This window comes from Podarcis cretensis (assembly GCF_951804945.1).
Source record: "Podarcis cretensis genome assembly, chromosome: 13".
Classification (NCBI taxonomy): domain Eukaryota; kingdom Metazoa; phylum Chordata; class Lepidosauria; order Squamata; family Lacertidae; genus Podarcis; species Podarcis cretensis.
The window spans coordinates 55,855,665-55,876,247 of NC_137182.1; the positions used below are offsets into that span (position 1 = coordinate 55,855,665).

A 20,583-nucleotide genomic window follows, 5' to 3' on the forward strand; every position below is an offset into this window, starting at 1 on the left:
CTGAACATCACTTTCAATTCCTTATTTGCATATGTGGACCTGAGTGAAAACTGTCTATAGTATCCCCCCTGCTGGCCCAGGGTGAGAACATCAGTATGTACATAACAACTATAGTAAAAAAAAAATTCCTTCCAGTTGTTATTGGTACGAACTTTCGTGTGTATCTGAAGAAGTGTGCATGCACATGAAAGCTCATACCAATAACAAACTTAGTTGGTCTCTAAGGTGCTACTGGAAGGCTTGTTGTTGTTTAGTCGTTTAGTCGTGTCCGACTCTTCGTGACCCCCTGGACCCGAGCACACCAGGCCCTCCTATCTTCCACTGCCTCCCGCAGTTTGGTCTAACTCATGCTGGTCGCTTCGAGAACACTGTCCCACCATCTCGTCCTCTGTCGCCCCCTTCTCCTTGTGCCCTCCATCTTTCCCAACATCAGGGTCTTTTCCAGGGAGTCTTCTCTTCTCAGGAGGTGGCCAAAGTCTTGGAGCCTCAGCTTCAGGATCTGTCCTTCCAGTGAGCACTCAGGGCTGATTTCCTTCCGAATGGAGAGGTTTGATCTTCTTGCAGTCCATGGGACTCTCAAGAGTCTCCTCCAGCACCAGAATTCAAAAGCATCCATTCTTCGGCCATCAGCCTTCTTGATGGTCCAGCTCTCACTTCCATACATCACTACTGGGAAAACCATGGCTTTTTCTAGATGGACCTTTGTTGGCAAGGTGATGTCTCTACTTTTTAAGATGCTGTCTAGGCTTGTCATTGCTTTCCTCCCAAGAAGCAGGCGTCTCTTAATTTCGTGGCTGCTGTCACCATCTGCAGTGATCATGGAGCCCAAGAAAGTAAAATCTCTCACTGCCTCACTGTCAGGCTACCTACCTGTAACTAGTAAAAAAAAATGTTCTTGTTTTCTGGCACCTAGAACCTCCTCGTCCTTCTCCGAGGGGGTGCATGCAGCCCCTCTCCCCTGGGGACGCCGGGCGAGAGCCTGCCCCGCCTGCGCGCATCGCCCTGCGCCCTGGAAGCCGCGCTCTTCTCCATCCTCCCTGGCTCTCCAAGCGCGCCGGGCGCGTTGCCCTTTTAAGAAGTGCCCACCTCCCAGGGAGGGGCCAGGAAAGTGTTTCCCGTCTCGCGACATTCCCGAGCCCGTCTCCTCTCTCCTCCCCCCGGGCCCCCTCCCTCCCCGGGCCGGTCCTCTCCCGCGTGCTCCTCCCCGATTCCCCTTTGCCCTGCCCGGCGGGCGCCGGCAACTGTGGCGGCGGCTGCTGCTGCTGCTGCTGCTCCACCTCGCCACCATTGCGCGCCGGGGAGGGCGCCCCCTTGAAGGCCCCCCCCCCGAAGATCGCCCCAAACTCTTCCCTTCCCCCGGCGGCAGCGGCAGTGATGCAGCATCCGCAGCCCTAAGAGCGAGGAGAAGTTCGGGGGCGGAGGGGGAAAGGAAGAGAAAAAGGCTAGAGAAAGTTGGGCGTTGCAGCGCCGGGGAAAGGGGCGAAGTTTGGCGGGACCCCCTGCGCAGGAAGGTGAGCGCTTCTGGGGGGGGGGTGCGAGGGTGAGGGGGTGGCGCATGCATCCCCGGGGAGAAAGAGGCGGGCGGGCGGGCGGGCGGGCAGCGCCTTGTATCGGAATGCCGGGGGAGGCCGAGCGGGAGCTCAGGGCGCAGCGATCCCCTCCAGGGAGCCCCTCCTGCGCGCCAGGCGGAGAGCCCGTGCCCGGCGGCGCCCTCAAGACAAACAGAAGGATTCCTGCAACGCAGGAGGATCTGGGCCGGGTAGGGGATCCTTTCATCGGAGTAGCTTGAAAGCGCAATGGGAGGATGGGAGGCGGGAGGTTTGGGTGCGCAGCGAAAACTTCCCCGGACTTTTTCCCCTTTTTCGTCTTGCTGCTTTCGCGGAAAAGGAGCCCTGCGAGGGCTTCAAGGCTTGCTTTTGACACTTGCACCAAGACTGCTAACTTATGGCTATAGAATAGTAGAGTGGGAAGAGACCCCGCAAGGGCCATCTAGCCCAACCCCACTGCAGTGCAGGAATCGCAGCTGAACATTCCTGACGGAGGATCACGCAAGCTCCGTTTGGAAACCTCCAACCAAGGAGAACCCGCCAACTTCCAGGGGAGTCCATCCCGCTGTCAAACAGCTGTTACTTGTCAGAAAGTTCTTCCTAATGTTTGGAATCTCCTTTATTGTCTTTTGAATCCATTGGGTGGGTTCTTATTGTGGGGATCAGTGGGGTTAAGCGTGGGGGGGGGAGTCCCACCCCCCCACCAATCCCTGGAACTTTCCCCCAAACCCACTTACAATGGGAGGCTAGGAAAAGTTCTTCCTCTAGCAAACAGAGTGCTACAACCAGACCCAGCTAGCAGTAGCACCCCAGTAATGCTTCTTCCCATTTACGGCTTGGCTCACTTGCTTAAGTTGCCTGTTAGCTGTTCTCTCTGCTTGTTGAGAAACGTCACAGGTTCATTGCATCAGAGAAAGCTTCCATGGAGCACAGCCTGTTTTGTTAGATGCTCTTCTGTGTTGGCTCTACATTAATTTTGTATGTGGGGGTTGATGGAGGCAGGCAAGGATTCCTGTCTTGCTTTTGGGGTGCTGGGTTTGATGGTCCATTTGGCCTGTTGGTTCCAATAATCCTTCTACCCACTTGCAGAGGCCTTGTGAAGTTTGTGACAGTTGCCACTCCAATGAACCACCCTCACAAACACTAGGAGGAGGACATTGAATCCCTGCTTGCTGTTCCTGTTTTTCAATGAGATTTGAAAACACTAATCTGACGTAGGCGGGAGATGTTCTGTGGGTTTGGAGGCCATGCCTGTTAGGGGTGGGAAGTCTGTAGGATGTATGAATTGGAGAGTTAAAAATGTCACTGGGATTTTTTTTCTGGTCCTTGACCCTGCCCTGAGGCAAGTGAAGGATTCTGTGTTCCAATAGCAGAAAGGATACCATAACCCTGACTGCCGCCTCCCTCCTCAAATCCCCAGGGGTGTGACGCTCTGGAGTCTCCTGATGTTGGTGGAGGCAATGCTGGGTGTTGGTGGTGGGGTTTATCATTTGTCCCAGGTCACGCGTCCCTTGTTGTCAGGAGTTATTTTTAGGAGAATGACCGGTCCTTCGTCTATGTTCCGAATACACAGAAACATTCCCGATCCGGGGGTGCGTTGGGGAAGAGGGAGAATGCAAAGTTGCTCTGTCTCTGGGTCCTATCGAAGGGCAGGCTGTTGTGTTCTCCTCTTGGGAGCACAAGATAGGTAAAACGACACCGCTTATTTGGGTCAGCTGAGGTGGACGTATACAGACGAGTCCCCTTCGTATAGCGGTCGGGCAAATTTTCTGGTATCCATGGAGCGTGCTGCGGCCTGAAACCATTCCTGTGGCTGATTGTAAATGCTTCCCAAGTACTCATCCGTTGTTAACAAGGTAATGGAGGCAGCAGTGCTTGGTGGGTTATGTCCTGGTGCTGTGGGAAGTGTTTGGCTTTACATTGAACAAAGAAAAACGTGCGTTGTATTTGTGAACTTGGATAGTGGCAGTGCTCCCCCCCCCCCCCCCCGCTTTGCCCATGGCATGTTCTTAAAAGCTTGGACGTTCTCCTAATATCCTCACAAAATTTTTATTTTTTAAAAGGGGTGGATAGGTTTCCAGGCTCTCTGTTCAGAGAGGGCCCTTCCACCTGACCTTGAATCCTGCCGCAGTTTAAACAGTTCAGAAGCTGTCCAGCTTGGTGCTGTCTAATCCCTCAGGTGGCGCAATGGGTCAGTGTGTCCGGCTGTTAAACAGAAGGTTGGTGGTTCGATCCCACCCAGGGACGGCTGTTGTGCTCAGGATTCCTTCCAACTCTGTGATCATATGATTCTATGAATATTTGGGAGAGAGGTTAGGGGGGCGGGGAATGTGACTGCTAAATTCTAGGGAAATTGACTTTGTTCTAAATTATGTTCTCCGTTTCCAGGAAAGGCCGTTTAGCCATTTAGCCTACTCTCTACCAGTGAGAAGAATCTCTGATGCTGCATTTGTGGCATTTTGGGAACTGAGGAGGGTTCCCCACTGTCCTATATCACCTTAGTTCTTGCCCTCCCCTTTCCATGGGATGTTAGGGCCTGCAGTGACCAAGGACTGGGCAAGGGCCATGATTCAGTAGTAGAACATCCGCTTTGCATGCAGAAGGTCCCAGGTTCTGATGGCATCTCTGCATAGGGCTGGGAGAGAACCCCTCCTCTCTTTCCAGAAACCTTGGAGTGCAGCTGCTGCCAGTCAGTGCAGTCAGTGAGTGAGATGGACTGCTGGCCTGACCCTGCTTAAGGTGGCTTCCTATATGCCTGCGTTTCCATGCTGGGTTGTGTGCAATAGCCCCTTCTTTGGATTTCTTTATGGATGGTGATCCTGAGCTGCCGTTCCTTTGCTTCTCCCCCTACATCGCATGGCTTGGCTCACTTCCTTGAGTTGCTCAGGCTGGAAGCAGCTCTCGCAGGGCGTCCACTTTTCCTCTCGGCACCCACTGATGTCTGGGTTGCTTGGGCGGACTGGCAAGGGAGGAGGCTGGTCCCCTTGGGCTCGAGGCCGGACCAGATAGCCTTTGACTTGGACCCTGTGTGACTCTGTCCCAGGTATGGGTGGCAGCACCTATCTCTCTCTCGCTGTGGCAGTTCCTTCAGTTCTGCTTGCGGGTACCTTGGAGTAGCTTTCTGTGGCTGAGGCTGCTGAGTTTTACACCCAAACATCTTGGAAAGCCTCCGCTCTCTCTCCCACCTGTTGCCCAAATTGGTTACCAAACATGGATTTTGGATTTTTTCCTTTTCCAACATGGCTACCTTGAACGTATTGTGCTGCTTTTCTAACAGGTTTCTCCAACTGCCTTGGTGTGCGTGTGTGATCGTTGCCGTGTGTGTGTGTGTGTGTGTTTATCTGTCCAAGCTGTTCCCATTTGCCTTGGCCTGTTGTAAGCAAAAGCCCTCCTGATCCTGTCTCTCATGACTGCTCTTTGAGGTCCAGGCAGCTGATCAAATATCCCCTGCTTTGCCAGAAAGCCTCTGGGTAGAGGGAGAGCTGCAATGCCGGCCCGGCAAAAAGCTTTGCTCAGCTAGCTTGGCATGGGAACTTGCCTGCTTCATCATGCGCTGCACATTGCCTTCGCTGTGAATGCATGGACAGTACAGAAAAACAAATCCACCTTCTCTTTCTTTCTCTCCCTCTCTCCTTCTCTCCCCCCCCCGCCCCCGTTTCTGTGGCCAGTTCTGCAAGTCAAGGATCTGTTTCACCAGTAGCAATTAGGTTTGCTGTGTGTCTTCCTATAATGCTGGGCTGCAGTTGGGAGGGTGCTCTTCAAGGGGGTGGCTGTCCTGCTGTCTTGGCTGCTGAGGGGGTGTGGAGGAAAGTGATTCCACCCCCCCCCCCGCCCAGCTTGCTTTGTGAAGAAGGTCTTGTGGGTCTAAGGCACCTTGCCCTGCTTCAGAACATAGCCATCCCAGTTTGTAGCCAAAGATAGTCCTCTCCTCCTCCATGCATTTGTCAAATCCTGTTCAGGCATGGCCAAACTTGGCCCTCCAGATGTTTTGGGACTACAACTCCCATAGTCCCTAGCTAACGGGACCAGTGGTCAGGGATGATGGGAATTGTAGTCCCAAAAACATCTGGAGGGCCAAGTTTGGCCATGTCTGCTGTAGATAGTCTTTGACACCTCCAATGCCCCCCTCTTGCCCCTAGGTAACCCCACTTCCCCCTTTGGGAAAAGCTGGTCTAGAGCCCTTCTCCCCAGGCCTCAGTTTCCCTGCCTCTGTCCAGGAATGGGGAAGGTTCTGTGAAAGGCTGATTGGTCTAGTTTTGATGGGGTGGGGGAAATCCAGCGTTGTCATCCCTTGTCCGGGTGCGGCTCCTTCACAGCATACCAAGCAGGCCCTAGGAAGACAGCGGTTGCCTGGGACTAGACATTGCCTACTGTTAGGCTCGCGCTCACAGTCCTGCCAAGGAGAAGCGAACTCTTCTTCCTGGATGTCAGTTCTTTGCTCTCTGCCTAAATACTGGGAGTGCCATTTGATGTGCGCACACGGCAGACACAGCAGCTGCCCTGGTGTTCTGACTGGCTCCTCCCCAGCTGAGTCAACCCTGTCATTCCACAGCCTGTCAATCCTGCCCCCTTAGAGGTTTGTGGCACTGTGAAGTCTTGGCCCTTAAATCCTTCAGCTCGGCAAGGAAGGGATCTCCATCTTGCCCTTCGCCTCACCCTCTCCATCTTCATCTTTCCCTTTCTCCTCCCTCTGCTCCATCAGCCTGAGCCAGAGGTGGTGATGTGATTAGACTGTTTCAGACTAAGACCAGGGTTCGAATCCCCACTTGTCCATAAAGCTCCCTGGGTGACCTTGGAGGCCAGTCACAGTCTCTGATCCCAACCTGCCTCACATCTTCTGATATTCTTATCCCTTTGGCCTAACATGGTTGCTTTCTTTCAGCAGCTACCTGAAGCTTGATGAATGTACAGTGGTGCCCCGCAAGACGAACACCTCGCAAGACGGAAAACCCGCTAGACGAAAGGGTTTTCCGTTTTGGAGGTGCTTCGCAAAATGAATTTCCCTATGGGCTTGCTTCGCAAGACGAAAATGCCTTGCGAGTTCCTGCGGGGTTTTTTTCCTCCCCCTCCTTTTTCTAAGCCGCTAAGCCGCTAATAGCGCTAATCCGCTAAGCCGTCAATGGGCTTGCTTCGCAAGACGAAAAAACCGCTAGACGAAGAGAATCGCGGAACGGATTCTTTTCGTCTTGCGAGGCACCACTGTACTGGGATCATTCTGGGGCAGACGTCCTGGCAGCCCTGAGAGGCTTTCTCCCTAGTAAAGTGATGCAGAATCATAGAATCATTGAATAGTAGAGTTGGAAGAGATCCTGAGGATCATCTCTTCCAGCCCCCTGCAATACAGCTGTCCCATATAGGGATCGAACCTGCAGCCTTGGCAATATTAGCACCAGGCTCTCACCAACTGAGCTATTCAGGAATGCAGTGGGACCTTTGGGCACCCGGTGGGATTCTCCCTTGCGGATGGTGGTGGTAACACAATTTCCCCTCCTTTAAAGTTTGTAACATCTGCCGCCACAAACTGAGAAGGGAGACTCCAGTGTGAAATTGGTGCTTCTCAGGGAGTTTGATTCTGTTTGTTTAGACCTGAATCAGCATACAGTGGTACCTCGGGTTAAGAACTTAATTCGTTCTGGAGGTCCGTTCTTAACCTGAAACTGTTCTTAACCAGAGGTAGCACTTTAGCTAATGGGGCCTCCCGCTGCCGCAGCCGCCGGACAATTTCTGTTCTCACCCTGAAGCAAAGTTCTTAACCCGAGGTACTATTTCTGGGTTAGTGGAGTCTGTAACCTGAAGCGTCTGTAACTTGAAGTGTCTGTAACCCGAGGTACCACTGTATCAGTTTTGTTTTCCTGCTACAGATGTTGACTTAGCATTGTAGAGGTTGGGTGATTTGTGTTAACCGGCAATTGCAAATGGCCAACACATTTGATGTGTATGCATTTTGAACTTTACGTAGAGTGGGTGCAGATGGAATTTTTTTGCATTTGATAGCCATTTGGCTCCACTATTTACAACCCAACCCCCCATGGACACACGTGTGTGTGTGTGTGTGTGTGTGTGTGAGAGAGAGAGAGAGAGAGAGAGAGAGAGATTAGATAAGATCTAGTATATACTTTGGAAAATGGATTGTCAATTTGTTCTCTGTGCATTTGGCCAGCTCTTGAGATATTGTCACCACACTTGGAGTCAGGGTTCCCAAGGTGAGCGCCATTTTGATTCAAGGTGGCATCACTCAATTTTTGGTGTGACCGTTACAGACTCACAAATTACATTATCCGTTTTTTAAAAAAACATTTTTTTGGTTTCTAAAAATTCCTGGGCAGTGCCCAGTACTCCCGTCTAATAGTTATATAATCTGCCCATTGAGGATAATGCCTCATGCATCTGGCGTGTGCTCTAGTCCACAAAAACCTTTGACACAATACTGCTCCAGGTGCAACAAGGATGTTTGTTATGCTTGCCCAGTAACTCAGTATAATTTCTGGGCGGCTGGGGAAGTGGTGCCTTTGCTTCCTTACTGCACTCTGAAGGGGCCTTGCTTCTGTACCAGCCCCATTTAAGACCATTAAGAAAGCCAAATTTCACATTATCCTGTGGAGAGGGAGACCTGTGTGTCTGTGTTTGTTGTATGATTCCCACCAAATGGCGTATAATTTTTCATGGTCCTCCAAGCCTTTGGCCACCCACAATTTAAGAGTTGTTTCCCCCTGGCTAATGCTAAACTCCACATGGGCTTATACCAAACCAAAAGCTGCAAGTCATAGAATCATAGAATTATAAAGTTGGGAACTCATTTGAGGTTCTGGCAGCTGCTTACATCCGTATCAATAATAATAATAATAATAATAATAATAATAATAATAATAATAATAATAAAATTTATTTATATCCCGCCCTCCCCAGCCGAAGCCGGGCTCAGGGCGGCTAACAACAATAAAACAGTACAAAAGTACAGCATAAACAACACTCTAAAATCATTCATTATAAAATTAATTAAATTCAAGCCACTGGCCACCATTGGGCCAGAGCTCCGCGAAGATTGCCGAGGGAGGGAGTCAGGCTGTGCCCTGGCCAAAGGCCTGGCAGAACAGCTCTGTCTTGCAGGCCCTGCAGAAAGATGTCAAGTCCCACAGGGCCCTAGTCTCTTGGGACAGAGTGTTTCACCAGGTCGGAGCCACAGCCGAAAAAGCCCTGGCTCTAGTTGAGGCCAGCCTAACTTCTCTGTGGCCTGGGACCTTCAAAATGTTTTTATTTGAAGACCGTAAGTTTCTCTGTGGGGCATACCAGGAGAGGCGGTCCCGTAGGTACAAGGGTCCTAGGCCGTATAGGGCTTTAAAGGTTAAAACCAGCACCTTAAACCTGATCCTGTACTCCACCGGGAGCCAGTGCAGCTGGTATAACACCGGGTGAATATGATCTCGCAGCGAAGACCCCGTAAGGAGTCTCGCTGCAGCATTCTGCACCCACTGGAGTTTCTGGGTCAGTCTCAAGGGCAGCCCCACATAGAGCGAGTTACAATAATCCAGTCTGGAGGTGACCGTCGCGTGGATCACAGTGGCTAGGTCAGGGTGAGAGAGGTAAGGAGCCAACTGCTTAGCTTGGCGGAGATGGAAAAATGCCGCCTTTGTTATAGCTGCAATCTGCGCCTCCATGGAAAGGGAGGTGTCGAAGATTACACCCAAACTCTTAACGGACGGTGCTGGCACTAATTGTGCCCCCACAAGAGATGGGAGTTGCCCCCCCAATCCCATATCGTCCCGTCCCAGCCACAGGACCTCTGTCTTCGAAGGATTTAGCTTCAACCGGCTCCCACGTAACCATCCAGCCACAGCTTCCAAACATCTGGTCAGTGTGTCTGGGGCCGAGTCAGGATGGCCATCCATCAACAGATAGTGTCATCGGCATACTGATGGCAACCCAGCCCAAAGCTCCGGACAAGCTGGGCGAGGGGGCGCATAAAGATGTTGAAAAGCATCGGGGAGAGTATCGCACCCTGAGGTACTCCACACACCAAGGAGTGGCGCGATGACAATTCCCCCCCAAGCGCCACCCTCTGTCCCCGACCAGAGAGAAACGAGCGCAGCCATTGAAGGACTGTGCCCTGGATCCCCACGTCGGCAAGGCAGTGGTCCAGAAGTTCGTGATCAACCATGTCGAAAGCTGCTGACAGATCTAGAAGAATCAGCAGCCCCGACCCGCCTCGATCCAGCTGTCTACGAAGATCATCTGTTAGGGCAACCAGAGCCGTCTCAGTCCCATGACCAGCGCAGAAGCCGGACTGGAATGGATCCAGAGCCGATGTTTCATCCAGAAACCCACCAAGAAAACAATAAAACAATACAAATAAAAACTGCAAAAATTACAAATTCATCAAAATCTAACAAATTCCCAAGCCCACCCAAACATCCATCCCACCCCCATATATAAAAAATCTAAAGGGAAAGGAACATTTTAAAACATGTTAAAAAGAACTCTGCACCCCTCCGGGTCCTCCTGGGCAGTAGCAGCATCAGTGGCAACAACCGTCCCTGTGAGGCCCCACCTGGGCCAGATAGTAAGTGGCAGGAGCAGTCCTTGTGAGGCTTCAGGCCCCGCCCCGCCCCAGGCCAGGTGGTAAGTGGCAGGAAGGAGCAGGGCCCTCAGGCACTCACAGGGGAGTCCTCCTGGGCAGCAGAGCAGTCCTTTGGAGGCTTCAGGCCCCGCCCTGGGCCAGGTGGTAAGTGGCAGGAAGGAGCAGGGCCTTCAGGCACTCACAGGATTCCTGAGAGCTGAAACCTTTCAGCTGATCGTCCTATGGATTTATTTAACAAATCTGTGGTGAAGTTAGAGACACCACCTTGCCGACAAAGGTCTGTATAGTTAAAGCTCTGGTTTTCCCAGTAGTGATGTATGGAAGTGAGAGCTGGACCATAAAGAAGGCTGATCGCAGAAGAATTGATGTTTTTGAATTCTGGTGCTGGAGGAGACTCTTGAGAGTCCCATGGACTGCAAGAAGATCCAACCTCTCCATTCTGAAGGAAATCAGCCCTGAGTGCTCACTGGAAGGACAGATCCTGAAGCTGAGGCTCCAAGACTTTGGCCACCTCATGAGAAGAGAAGACTCCCTGAAAAAGACCCTGATGCTGGGAAAGATGGAGGGCGCAAGGAGAAGGGGACGACAGAGGACGAGATGGTTGGATAGTGTCTTCGAAGCTACCGGCATGAGTTTGACCAAACTGTGGGAGTCAGTGGAAGACAGGAGTGCCTGGAGTGCTCTGGTCCAGGGGGTCATGAAGAATCATAGAATCATAGAGTTGGAAGAGACCACAAGGGCCATCGAGTCCAACCCCCTGCCAAGCAGGAAACACCATCAGAGCACTCCTGACATATGGTTGTCAAGCCTCTGCTTAAAGACCTCCAAAGAAGGAGACTCCACCACACTCCTTGGCAGCAAATTCCACTGTCAAACAGCTCTTACTGTCAGGAAGTTCTTCCTAATGTTTAGGTGGAATCTTCTTTCTTGTAGTTTGGAACCATTGCTCCGTGTCCGCTTCTCTGGAGCAGCAGAAAACAAAAGAGTCGGACACGACTAAACGACTAAACAGCAACAACAAGTGTTGAAGTTAGAAGGGGACATTTGAGTATTTTGGTCTTTTCTGGACAAATCCAGAATCGGAATACCTGTGGGAACTCCCACCACAGGTGGAAAAAGGTGCCCCTTTCCCCACAGCCCCTCTAGCAGCTTGGAGAGGATTGTGACGCCACGTGAGCAACTTGGATTTGCAGGATCCTTGGACTTGCAAGCGCCTGGCCACTTTTGAGAACGCCGTAGAGATGTCTGGAGTTCATCCCTTGGCCTCATATTTCGTGTGTGTGTTTGTGTGTGTGTGTGTTAGAGGTGTGGGAGAGAGGCAGGCAAGCTGCTGCACAGCCCTCTTCCGGCTGAATGAAAGATGGATGCTTCACTTGCGCTTTTTATTTATTTATTCAGGGCGTGTGTCTTGTTTCCTACCAGCTCTGTGATTATGGTAATTAACACGACTTGATGGTCCAGAAGCTTTAATTAAAGGCTTATCGCTGCCTTCCCTGCTGAGTTGCATGGGTGGTTTCTCTGTGCCACAGGAGAGGCTGAATTGACTGCCAGTTCATAGCAATAGCTGCAGCTCTCTCTCTCTCTCTCAATCTCTCTCTCTCTCTCTCTCTGTGTGTGTGTGTGTGTGTGTGTGTGAGTTTGTGTGTTTTTGTATGAGCAAGAGATGGGTGTGGGAGCAGAAGGCTGTTTCCTGAGGTCAGGGTCAGCTGTTGTTTCTGCAGGAGCAAACAGACTTAGTGAGAGGCGTGTTGTGAACTAAAATGCCACTGGTCCAGAACAGAGAACCTAAGTCAGATAGCCTGCTGCCCTGTTAAACTCTCTCAGGAAGGAAGACCTCTGAGCATGTTCAGGGTGCATTTGTAGGTCCATCAGCACAAGCTAAGAGGCATAGCTAAGTGGCTGGAAAGGCTGGTTCCCCTGAGCAGGCCTAAGCCCCAGGACCTCTCTGGAAGCGCATGGATATCCTTGTGCCATCTCTTGTGCACTGTCTGTCTCTCTGTGTATTTTCAGGTGCAGATATGGAGATATGGCCCCGGTGCAGTTTCATTATACAGTGGAACCTTGGGTTGCGGACATAATTCATGACAGAGGCACGTCCACATCCCGCATCGTCCGTAACCTGCAGCGCTGCGTCTGTGCATGCGCGTGGCGCAATTTGGCGCTTTTGCGCATGTGCAGAAACCCGGAAGTAACCCTTTCTGGTACTTCTGGGTTTCCCGCGGTCCGCAACCTGAGAACGCGTAACCTGAAGCGTCTGTAACCCGAGGTACTACTGTAATTTCTTTAGTGCTAGCCAGAGAGTGATGTGGACTCTGCCCCAAAGACAAGATAGTCGAGCAAGGGAGAAAAGAAAGCCATTAAAGAAAGTGCTTTTTCACGCAGAGTTAAACTATGGAACTCACTCCCACCGGATGCAGTGACAGCCAACCTCCCCCATCCCATGGCTTTAAAAGACGATTGGCTTTTTAAAAAGGGCTATCGGTGGCTACTAGCCACAATGGCTATGCTCTGCCTTCACAGTCAGAGACAGCAATGCTTCTGAATACCAGTTCCTGGAAAACGTAGGAGGGGACAGAGGTTTTTCTGCTTGGTCCTGCTTGCCAGTTCCCCATTGGGGCAGCAGGTTGGCCCCTGTGAGAACAGGATGCTGGACTAGATGCTTGATCCACCAGGCTTATCTTATGTTCTTAGAAGTCAGGAATTAAAAACCGAGTGGTGAGGAAGAGGCAGAAGTCATCTTGCAGCGAAAGAGCACATCAGGTGAGCTTCTTGAGAAAGGCCTAAGGAGCACAGGCAAGGCTTATTCCTTTCGCATTTCCAAACACTCTTGCGGAGGTGCGGAGATAGATACCTGGGATCCTTTTGGCCTTAATCACTCCAGGTGTGTTGGGAGGTGCAGGCACACCCAAATCTTCTGCAAGACTCTTCCACGTGGCTGGGGCAGACTTTGGGAAAGGCTGAACACAAAGCCAAGCGGAGCTTGAATGTGTGTGTCTGCCTGTTTCTTCCCTTCTTGACCACAATGGAGCTGCTCTCTGTGGTCAGACAGTGTCTCTGGAGCATGAAACCTCCGTTTGCTAGCTCTCTGCAGAGAACTTTCGCTTGTTTTAAAAAGTAATGCCACCAACCCAAAGCTATTGTTGTTACAAGATCTCCCTTTCTCCGTCCAGGATGCCTCTGCAGCCAGAAGGGGCCCGGGATGGGCTTGTACCGGGATTGCGGCTCAGAGCACAGAGCTGAAGCAGCAAATGGTTTAAACATACAACCCTAAGCTTCCCTGCAAATCTCTGCTTGTGGAATCAGGAGGGGTGGGGGTGGGGAGGAAGGTGCCTGTCCTGCAGAGGAAGGGGAAGAGGCTTTTTTTTGGGGGGGGGGGAAGCTTGCACCACAGAGTGCCTGGGAACATTTTCAGGCGCTGAATGGAGGAGGTGAGCTTCCGCCTGCCCCGCAGTGTGCAGAGGAGGGTGAAGATTCAGGCAGGTGGGGGTCTCAGCCAGAAGAGTGAATAACAGGTAGGGGGGGTTAGGATGCTGCAAGCTGGGGTCAGAGTTCGCGGGGAGGCAGAGGGGCTTGGAAGGCGTTGGAGGGGGGTCCATCTAAGCCAGGGGTCAGCAAACTTTTCCAGCTGGGGGCAGTCCATGTCCCTCAGACCTTGGGGGGTGGACGGTGGACTATATTTTTTGGGGGGAAATGAACGAATTCCTATTCCCCACAAATAACCCAGAGATGCATTTTAAATAAATGGACACATTCTACTCATGTTAAAACACACTGATTCCTGGACCGTCCACAGGCCGGATTGAGAAGGCGATTTGGGCCGGATCCGGCCCCCGGGCCTTAGTTTGCCTACTCATGATCTAAGCCCAGCCAAAGGCCACTTTCTTCTTCAACTCGACCAATCTCTTTGTTTCTCCTTTCCCACCTGAGTCATCTTTCTTGGAAGCATTTTACTCAAAAGGGAAGGTTTTTTAAATAAATAAATTACAGAGCATTTAAATATTGCTGCAGCGGACTGCCTTCATTGAAAGTGTTTAAGCAGAGGTTAGATGGCCACCTGTCAGGGATTCTTGAGCTGCGAAAGTTTGTTGAGAGAAAGGTTGAGACCAGGATGGAAAACCTTTGGCCCTCCAGATGTTGATGGGAATTGTAGTTCAGCCACATCTGGAGAGTGAAGTTGGCTTCCCTTTCTGATGTGCTCAGCTGGAAATCTGGGCCTGGCCCAGCACTATTTAGTTTTATTTGTAACTCTATGAATGTTGCTCAAAAGCTGTGGCAAGGTTTACCAATCTTTGTCGACTATTAAGAACATCAGAGCTCTGGTTTTCCCAGTAGTGATGTATGGAAGTGAGAGCTGGACCATAAAGAAGGCTGATCGCTAAAGAATGGATGCTTTTGAATTATGGTGCTGGAGGAGACTCTTGAGAGTCCCATGGACTGCAAGAAGATCCAACCTCTCCATTCTGAAGGAAATCAGCCCTGAGTGCTCACTGGAAGGACAGATCCTGAAGCTGAGACTCCAAGACTTTGGCCACCTCATGAGAAGAGAAGACTCCCTGGAAAAGACCCTGATGTTGGGAAAAATGGAGGGCAGAAGGAGAAGGGGATGACAGAGGACTAGATGGTGGGACAGTGTTCTTGAAGCTACCAGCGTGAGTTTGACCAAACTGCGGGAGGCAGTGGGAGACAGAAGTGCCTGGCGTGCTCTGGTCCAGGGGGCCACGAAGAGGTGGACACCACTAAACGACTAAACAACAACAAGAACATCAGAACAATGCTTCTGAATGGCAGTTGCTGGAAACCCCAGGAGGGGAGATTTGCTCTTGTGCTGGGACACTGTTTGCTGGTTTCCCACTGGGACATCTGGTTGGCCCCCTGTGAGAACACGATGCTGGGCTAGATGCCCCCCCCCATTGGCCTGATCCAGTGCAGGACTCCTCTTATGGGTCCCTCCCCTCCCTGCCTTCCCCACCCACATCCTGCTGCAAGTGCGGGTCTTCATATTTCTGCCATGAACAGAGGCAAGCATGGATTGTCTGGTTTCTGTCTGGGGAAGGGCATTCACCCGCCTGCCCCGTGTTGCTTTCGTCCTGTGGCAAGTGCCTGGGCTGGCACCAGGAGCTGAGGGTTTTATTGATGCCTTCACTCACTGCCTGTGGACCCAGATGAACTAGTTGGGCTGGGCTGATCCGGCAGGGAGGAGCTCTCCGAACAGGAAGGATCTCTTTGTTGGGATTCCAGTATGCTTATTCACTTATGTTAGTGCTCTCTCTTACACACACAAATATACACCCTTCAGGAATGCCAGCACTTTGGCTGGCCGCCCTTTTGGCTGGAGGAATGCAAATTGAGGGTCTAGAGCGAAGAAAAGGCGGGCGGGGAAGGAAATATATTCTCCCTTCAGCTTGTTTTCGTCTTGGCCAAATTGATAACTGCAAAAGAACAACGTAAGCAGCCGGGCATCTTTGAAAAAAAGAGCATTGTTTAAAAGCAAAGGCTGCAGGCTGCAGACAGGCCAGCACGCTCTGGGTTGCTAAAACAGAGTGGCTCAGCAGTCAGCAACCTCATGGATCACAGCTGGCAAGCTGGTTTCCTGAGAACGTAAAGAGAGCCTGCTGCATCTTGTCTAGCATCCTACTCTCACAGTGGCCACCCAGATGTGCAGCGTGGCGGGTAATGAGCCTGCCTCTTGCCAAAATCTTCAGAAGATGCTCTGCTCTGTGTCCCACCAACATCTAAGGTTAGGCCTGAGTAGACAGGACAGGGGTGCATAGACGGTGGAGCTTTCTCCCTGATGAATGTAAGAGGAAGCTGGCTGCTGATCATTCTCTCATAGCTGTCAGGCAGATGCACAGGGGAAAGCAGTGAGAACACCTTTAGGCGCCTTTTGAAGACCGCCTTGTTTCAAGAGTCTCTTTCCCCCACGGTGATTATTTATTCCCTCACCTCCAATGTCCTATTTTGTTCCAGCGCATTACGTTTTAGCGATCGGCTGCTTTTTGAGTGTAGTGCCGTTTCGGCTTTTGTTCTTTGTGTGCGTGTTTTAATGTTTACAAGCTGCTTTGGGGCAGAAGGAGAAAAACACACTTAAAATAACGGAGGTTTCAAGGAAAATGTTGGCTAAGTGCAGGATATCTTAGCTTGGTGCGGCTGATAGGGCAAACGGGACTCCTGCGTTCCCCTTCCCGCTTTATGATACTGCAAAAGGATTCTGATTGGGGTAGGGATTTTAAATGCATATATATTTAAATCAGCCTTGGGAAGAGGAGCAAATGGACGGGGGGGCTGACACCTGCAAGGTTGCTGGAGGAAGCAGCAGTTGTTTTTTTTTTGCTAGCCAGTAAGTTAAACCCGTGTCCCATCCCTCTGACAAGCGATGTTCAGAGCAGTCGTCCACAGTAGCATGAACATAGCAAAACACAGCCATACAGGGGGTTGAGCTAGATGACCCTTGTGGTCCCTTCCGACTTTACAATTCTACGATTCCAAATCCCAGTTGCTGGAGCTCTTGTGCTCGAATCCTTCTTTTTTTAAAAAAAAAAAATATTTTATTAAGGGTTTTCTTGTTTTACAGTGTAAGTGTAATGCCTCGTATTTTTTTTTTTCCCCGTGTAACATTTTTACAAATCCATTTCATTTGTTGAGGCATTAGGGGGAGAAGAAAAAAGAAAAGAAAAAAAAAAAAGAAGAAAGGAGGGTGGAAGGAGGGGAGATGGATGGGGGTGGGGTGGGGTAGCGGTGTTTCTATTATGCTTAATGTATGTAGTTTGGTGTCAGCGTGCTTGTGTTGTTCACTTGTGTTCCTTTGGTGGTGAGAGAGGTTGGGGTTGGCCTAGGATGTGATTGTTTGTTTGTGGTTGGCTGTGGTGATCTTTGTTTTCGTGTGTGAGTGAGGTGGGTGGGTGTTTTGGATCAAGTTAGCCATATTGATTTGTATGCTGTTGGTGGATTATTGTCATTGTCCTGTTGGGCTGTGTATGTGATAAAGGGGAGCCATACCGGGGTGAAGGTGTCTTCTTCTGTTTGTCCCCGTGTCAGTTTCAGTTTGTTAGTTAATTTTTCTAGTAGGGCTGTTTCCCATACTATTTGGTACCATTGGTCCATGCTTACTCCTGACAGGTCTCTCCAGTGTCTGGTTATGGTGTTTCTGGCTGCTGAAAGTAGGTGGGTTATGAGTTCTTTGTGGAGTAAATGGGCATTGTTGTCTTGGAAGATGTTTAGTAGGGCCAATTCTGGGGTGAAGTCTAATACTTGCTTTGTTATTTTACATATTTCTTGCATGGCTGTTGTCCAGAATAGTTGGATTTTGGGACACTCCCACCACATGTGGAGGTATGTGCCTGTGGAGGTGCACCCTCTCCAGCATTTTGGTGAGGTTCCTGGGTGTATTAGCGCTAGTTTCCTTGGTGTTAGGTACCACCTGTAGGTGAGTTTCAGTGTGAGTTCTTTTCTTTTCGTTGATATGGATTTAAAGGGGGGTTTAGACCACATTCTGGTCCATTGAGTGGGGTTAATCTCATAGCCTATGTCATTCTCCCATTGTTTTTTGATTGCGTCTAGGAGATTTGCGGGATTTTGGAGTAGTATTTTGTATATTGCGGATACCGTCCCTTTACCATTTCCCTTTGTTGTTAGGAGGAGGTTTTCAAAGGTTGTCAGGGGCCTAGTTGCTGCTGATTTTACTGTTGGGTTGTTTAAGAGGGCATGTAGTTGGTGTTGTGTTAACCAGGGCATTTGGGTGTCTTCTAGTTTGTCTTGTATTTCTTGTGTTGACAAGGGTTTGTTATTTTTATAAAAGTCTATTAGGCGATATGTGCTCGAATCCTTCTTGCATACACCCTGCAATGGCCAGCTGTCTGGCCACTGTGAGAACAGGATACTGGGTGAGATGGGCTCCCTTTGCAGGCTCTTCTGATATTCTTCAGGTCGTGATCGTTCTGGGGGCGGGCCAAGGTGCGCAGGCTCTGTAAGCTGGCTGGGTGGGGCGGAGGAGTTGCGCGCTTGATAGCCTCTTGCCAGAGCCTCTGTGCAAAATGCACGCCTGGCCTGTTTCATCTCTCTTCCCTTCCCGCTCTCGGTTGCCAGGGAACAGCTGTCTTAGCTAAAAATAATCCCTTTTTAGCTGTCATCGGCCATCATGTGAGCAAGGAGTTTTATTCCTCTATCTCTGCCCCCCCTTGTCTTCCTTTCATGTCCTTGGGATCACATTGTGGGCGGAGAAGGCACACGTGTTATTGTGTTTTTAAAAGGGGCTAAGTTTGGGGAGGAAGGGGGCTTTACCCTCATCCCACTCTATATTTTCTGCTTTCTCTGACTTGTGCTTTGACTTGCAGCTCAACCCCACGTTCGACTTGCGACGCAATTTTCCTTTGCAGGAAAGAGTCATACTGTAAGGTGCCTATTCTGGTGTTGAAGAGGGCCTATAAAACACATTGCTCAAGACATAGAACATAAACTCTGCTCCGTGCCACAGACTTTCTTTTCTCTGTCCTGAACCTTCCAGGATTCAGCTTCACGAGATGCTCACGAGTTCTAGTGCTGTTACGAGAGTGCAAGGAAAACGTGCTCCTGCCACACTGCTGGCCGTCTCCTGCTTGGCACTGCTGGCAGTCCAAAGTACCATTTCCAAGCTTTCAGTTTCGCCGCTGCCTGCGTGTTGGCGGCATGCTATTGGGAAAGGAAAACTTCTGCTCCTCTAACCCCAAATGACAGCTATAAACAGGTGTGCATGTGTGTGTGAGAGAGAAGAGAGCAGGGTGGTTGGGAAACCTACATGTTTTTATCTGCCGTGACTCAGCAGGCCAGGCCCAGCCCAGACTCACAACAAGTCCTTCAAGTGTAGTTCCCAGGTATTTTTCCAGATCAGCCTTTTGCCAGCCTGGTGGGCCCCGCCCAGATGTTTCGGACTACAGTTCCCATCAGCCTCCAGCCAAGCGCAGCCGATGGGATTCGTAGTCCAGAACACCTGGAGGGAGCCAGGTTTGCAAAAGGCTGATCTTGAATTCTAGCAAGATGGGAGCGCTGTGGGTGACTAGCTCCTGTGTCCGAGAAATCAGTTGCTGACCCTGGATGGAGATGCCCTCCCGCTGAAGGAGCAGGTTTGCAGTTTTGTGGGGGGGGGGTCTGGATCTAGCTGTGTCCCTGGAGACTCGGCTACCCTCAGGGGCTGGAAGTACCTTTAACCAAATGCAGCTGGTTCAGGAGCTCCTGTCCACTGTAGTCTGCTGGTGTCAAACTAGCTGAGTTCTCCTGATCCAACAGGACTCTTCTTCCTAGGTTTGGCTGTTAAAGATGAGAGCCTGGTTCCCTGGCTTTGGGGGGTTCTGCGGCTGCCAGCTTTGGGCTTCCTGCAATAGCATTCCATGCTCGGGGAGGCTTCAAAAAATCATTTGTGAAATGGCTTCAGGAGATGTTCACTCCACTGCTTCCATCGGCAGAACAGGCACAATATACAAGTGCCACATAATACCCCTTCCACATATGAGAACTAGATATTTCAGTCTGCGGCCACCTACACTTTGGAACTCCCTGCCTGTTGGCATCACTCTACTCTTTTGGGCACCTGCTAAAAACATTTTTGGCTAGACAAGCCTGCTCAGGTGTTTAGAAAGCTGATGCGAGTTTTAATCTGTTCTTAGTCTTTATCGTTACTATCACTGCAGATTTTACTTACCAATAATTTTATTGTTTTATCTTTTTGAAGACCGCGGGCAGGTTTTTTTTGTTTGTTTGTGTTTACTGTCAAATTGATCAAAATGGGGTGGTGGTGGGTCCCATCTGAGTCCCAAACCATCTCTTCTGCTTATAACACACACCTGTGGAAGCAATAAGTGCTGACTCAACCTGTGGGTCCCCAGATGTTGTTGGACTACAACTCCCATCATTCCTAGCCAGCGGTCAGGGATGATGGGAGTTGTAGTCCAACAACATCTGGGGACCCACAGGTTGAGAACCGCTAGACTAGATGATTCTGAAGGTCTCTTCCAACTCTAGAATTCTATGATTCTATGATTCATCGCTGGGGTGGGGAGGGTGAAAGAAGAGTCAGCTGGGGGGGCGGTGGCCCTTGCAGTGCCTGATGGTGCCTGATGGTGGAGGAAGGAAAACGGTGAGCTCTGCTCAGGTGTCACCCAACACCTGCCTTTTTCTAACATCTAGAAGCCCTTGGAAAAGTCCGCCTCTGTATTTTAAAGTCAGAATATGACATAAAATTGCCCCCTGGAATCCCAGCTTGGAAACGCAGATGTGTGGGCGGGGGGAGTTTCATTGTGGGGAGGAAGCAGAAGGAGCCTAGAGACTTACTCATGTTCTCTCTCCCCCGCCTCCCAATCCCAGATATCCTGAAATCTGTTCAAACCCTACTTTTCTACATCATGCAAATTCTGTGGGCTTTCTTAAGTGGCGCAATCCCGCCTTGTGGCTTTCGAACGGTGAAAACCGCTGCTGTTAAAAATGCCGCAAAGT

The 20,583-nt window shown here is 50.6% G+C and overlaps 1 protein-coding gene across 3 annotated transcripts in view; it reads left to right on the forward strand.

The window, feature by feature from the left end:
* Window positions 1–1,204: 1,204 nt before the first annotated feature.
* Window positions 1,205–20,583, forward strand: part of KIF1C (kinesin family member 1C) — a 57,696-nt gene continuing 38,317 nt past the window's right edge. Inside the window, exons 1-2 of one of the 3 annotated variants that reach the window (XM_079951748.1) lie at window positions 3,127–3,403; window positions 3,611–3,766. The gene's annotated coding sequence lies outside the window, so the exon portion shown is untranslated. Of the gene's footprint in view, window positions 1,512–3,126; window positions 3,404–3,610; window positions 3,767–20,583 lie in introns of those variants that run through there. The other 2 variants (XM_079951746.1, XM_079951747.1) reach the window with 2 other exon arrangements.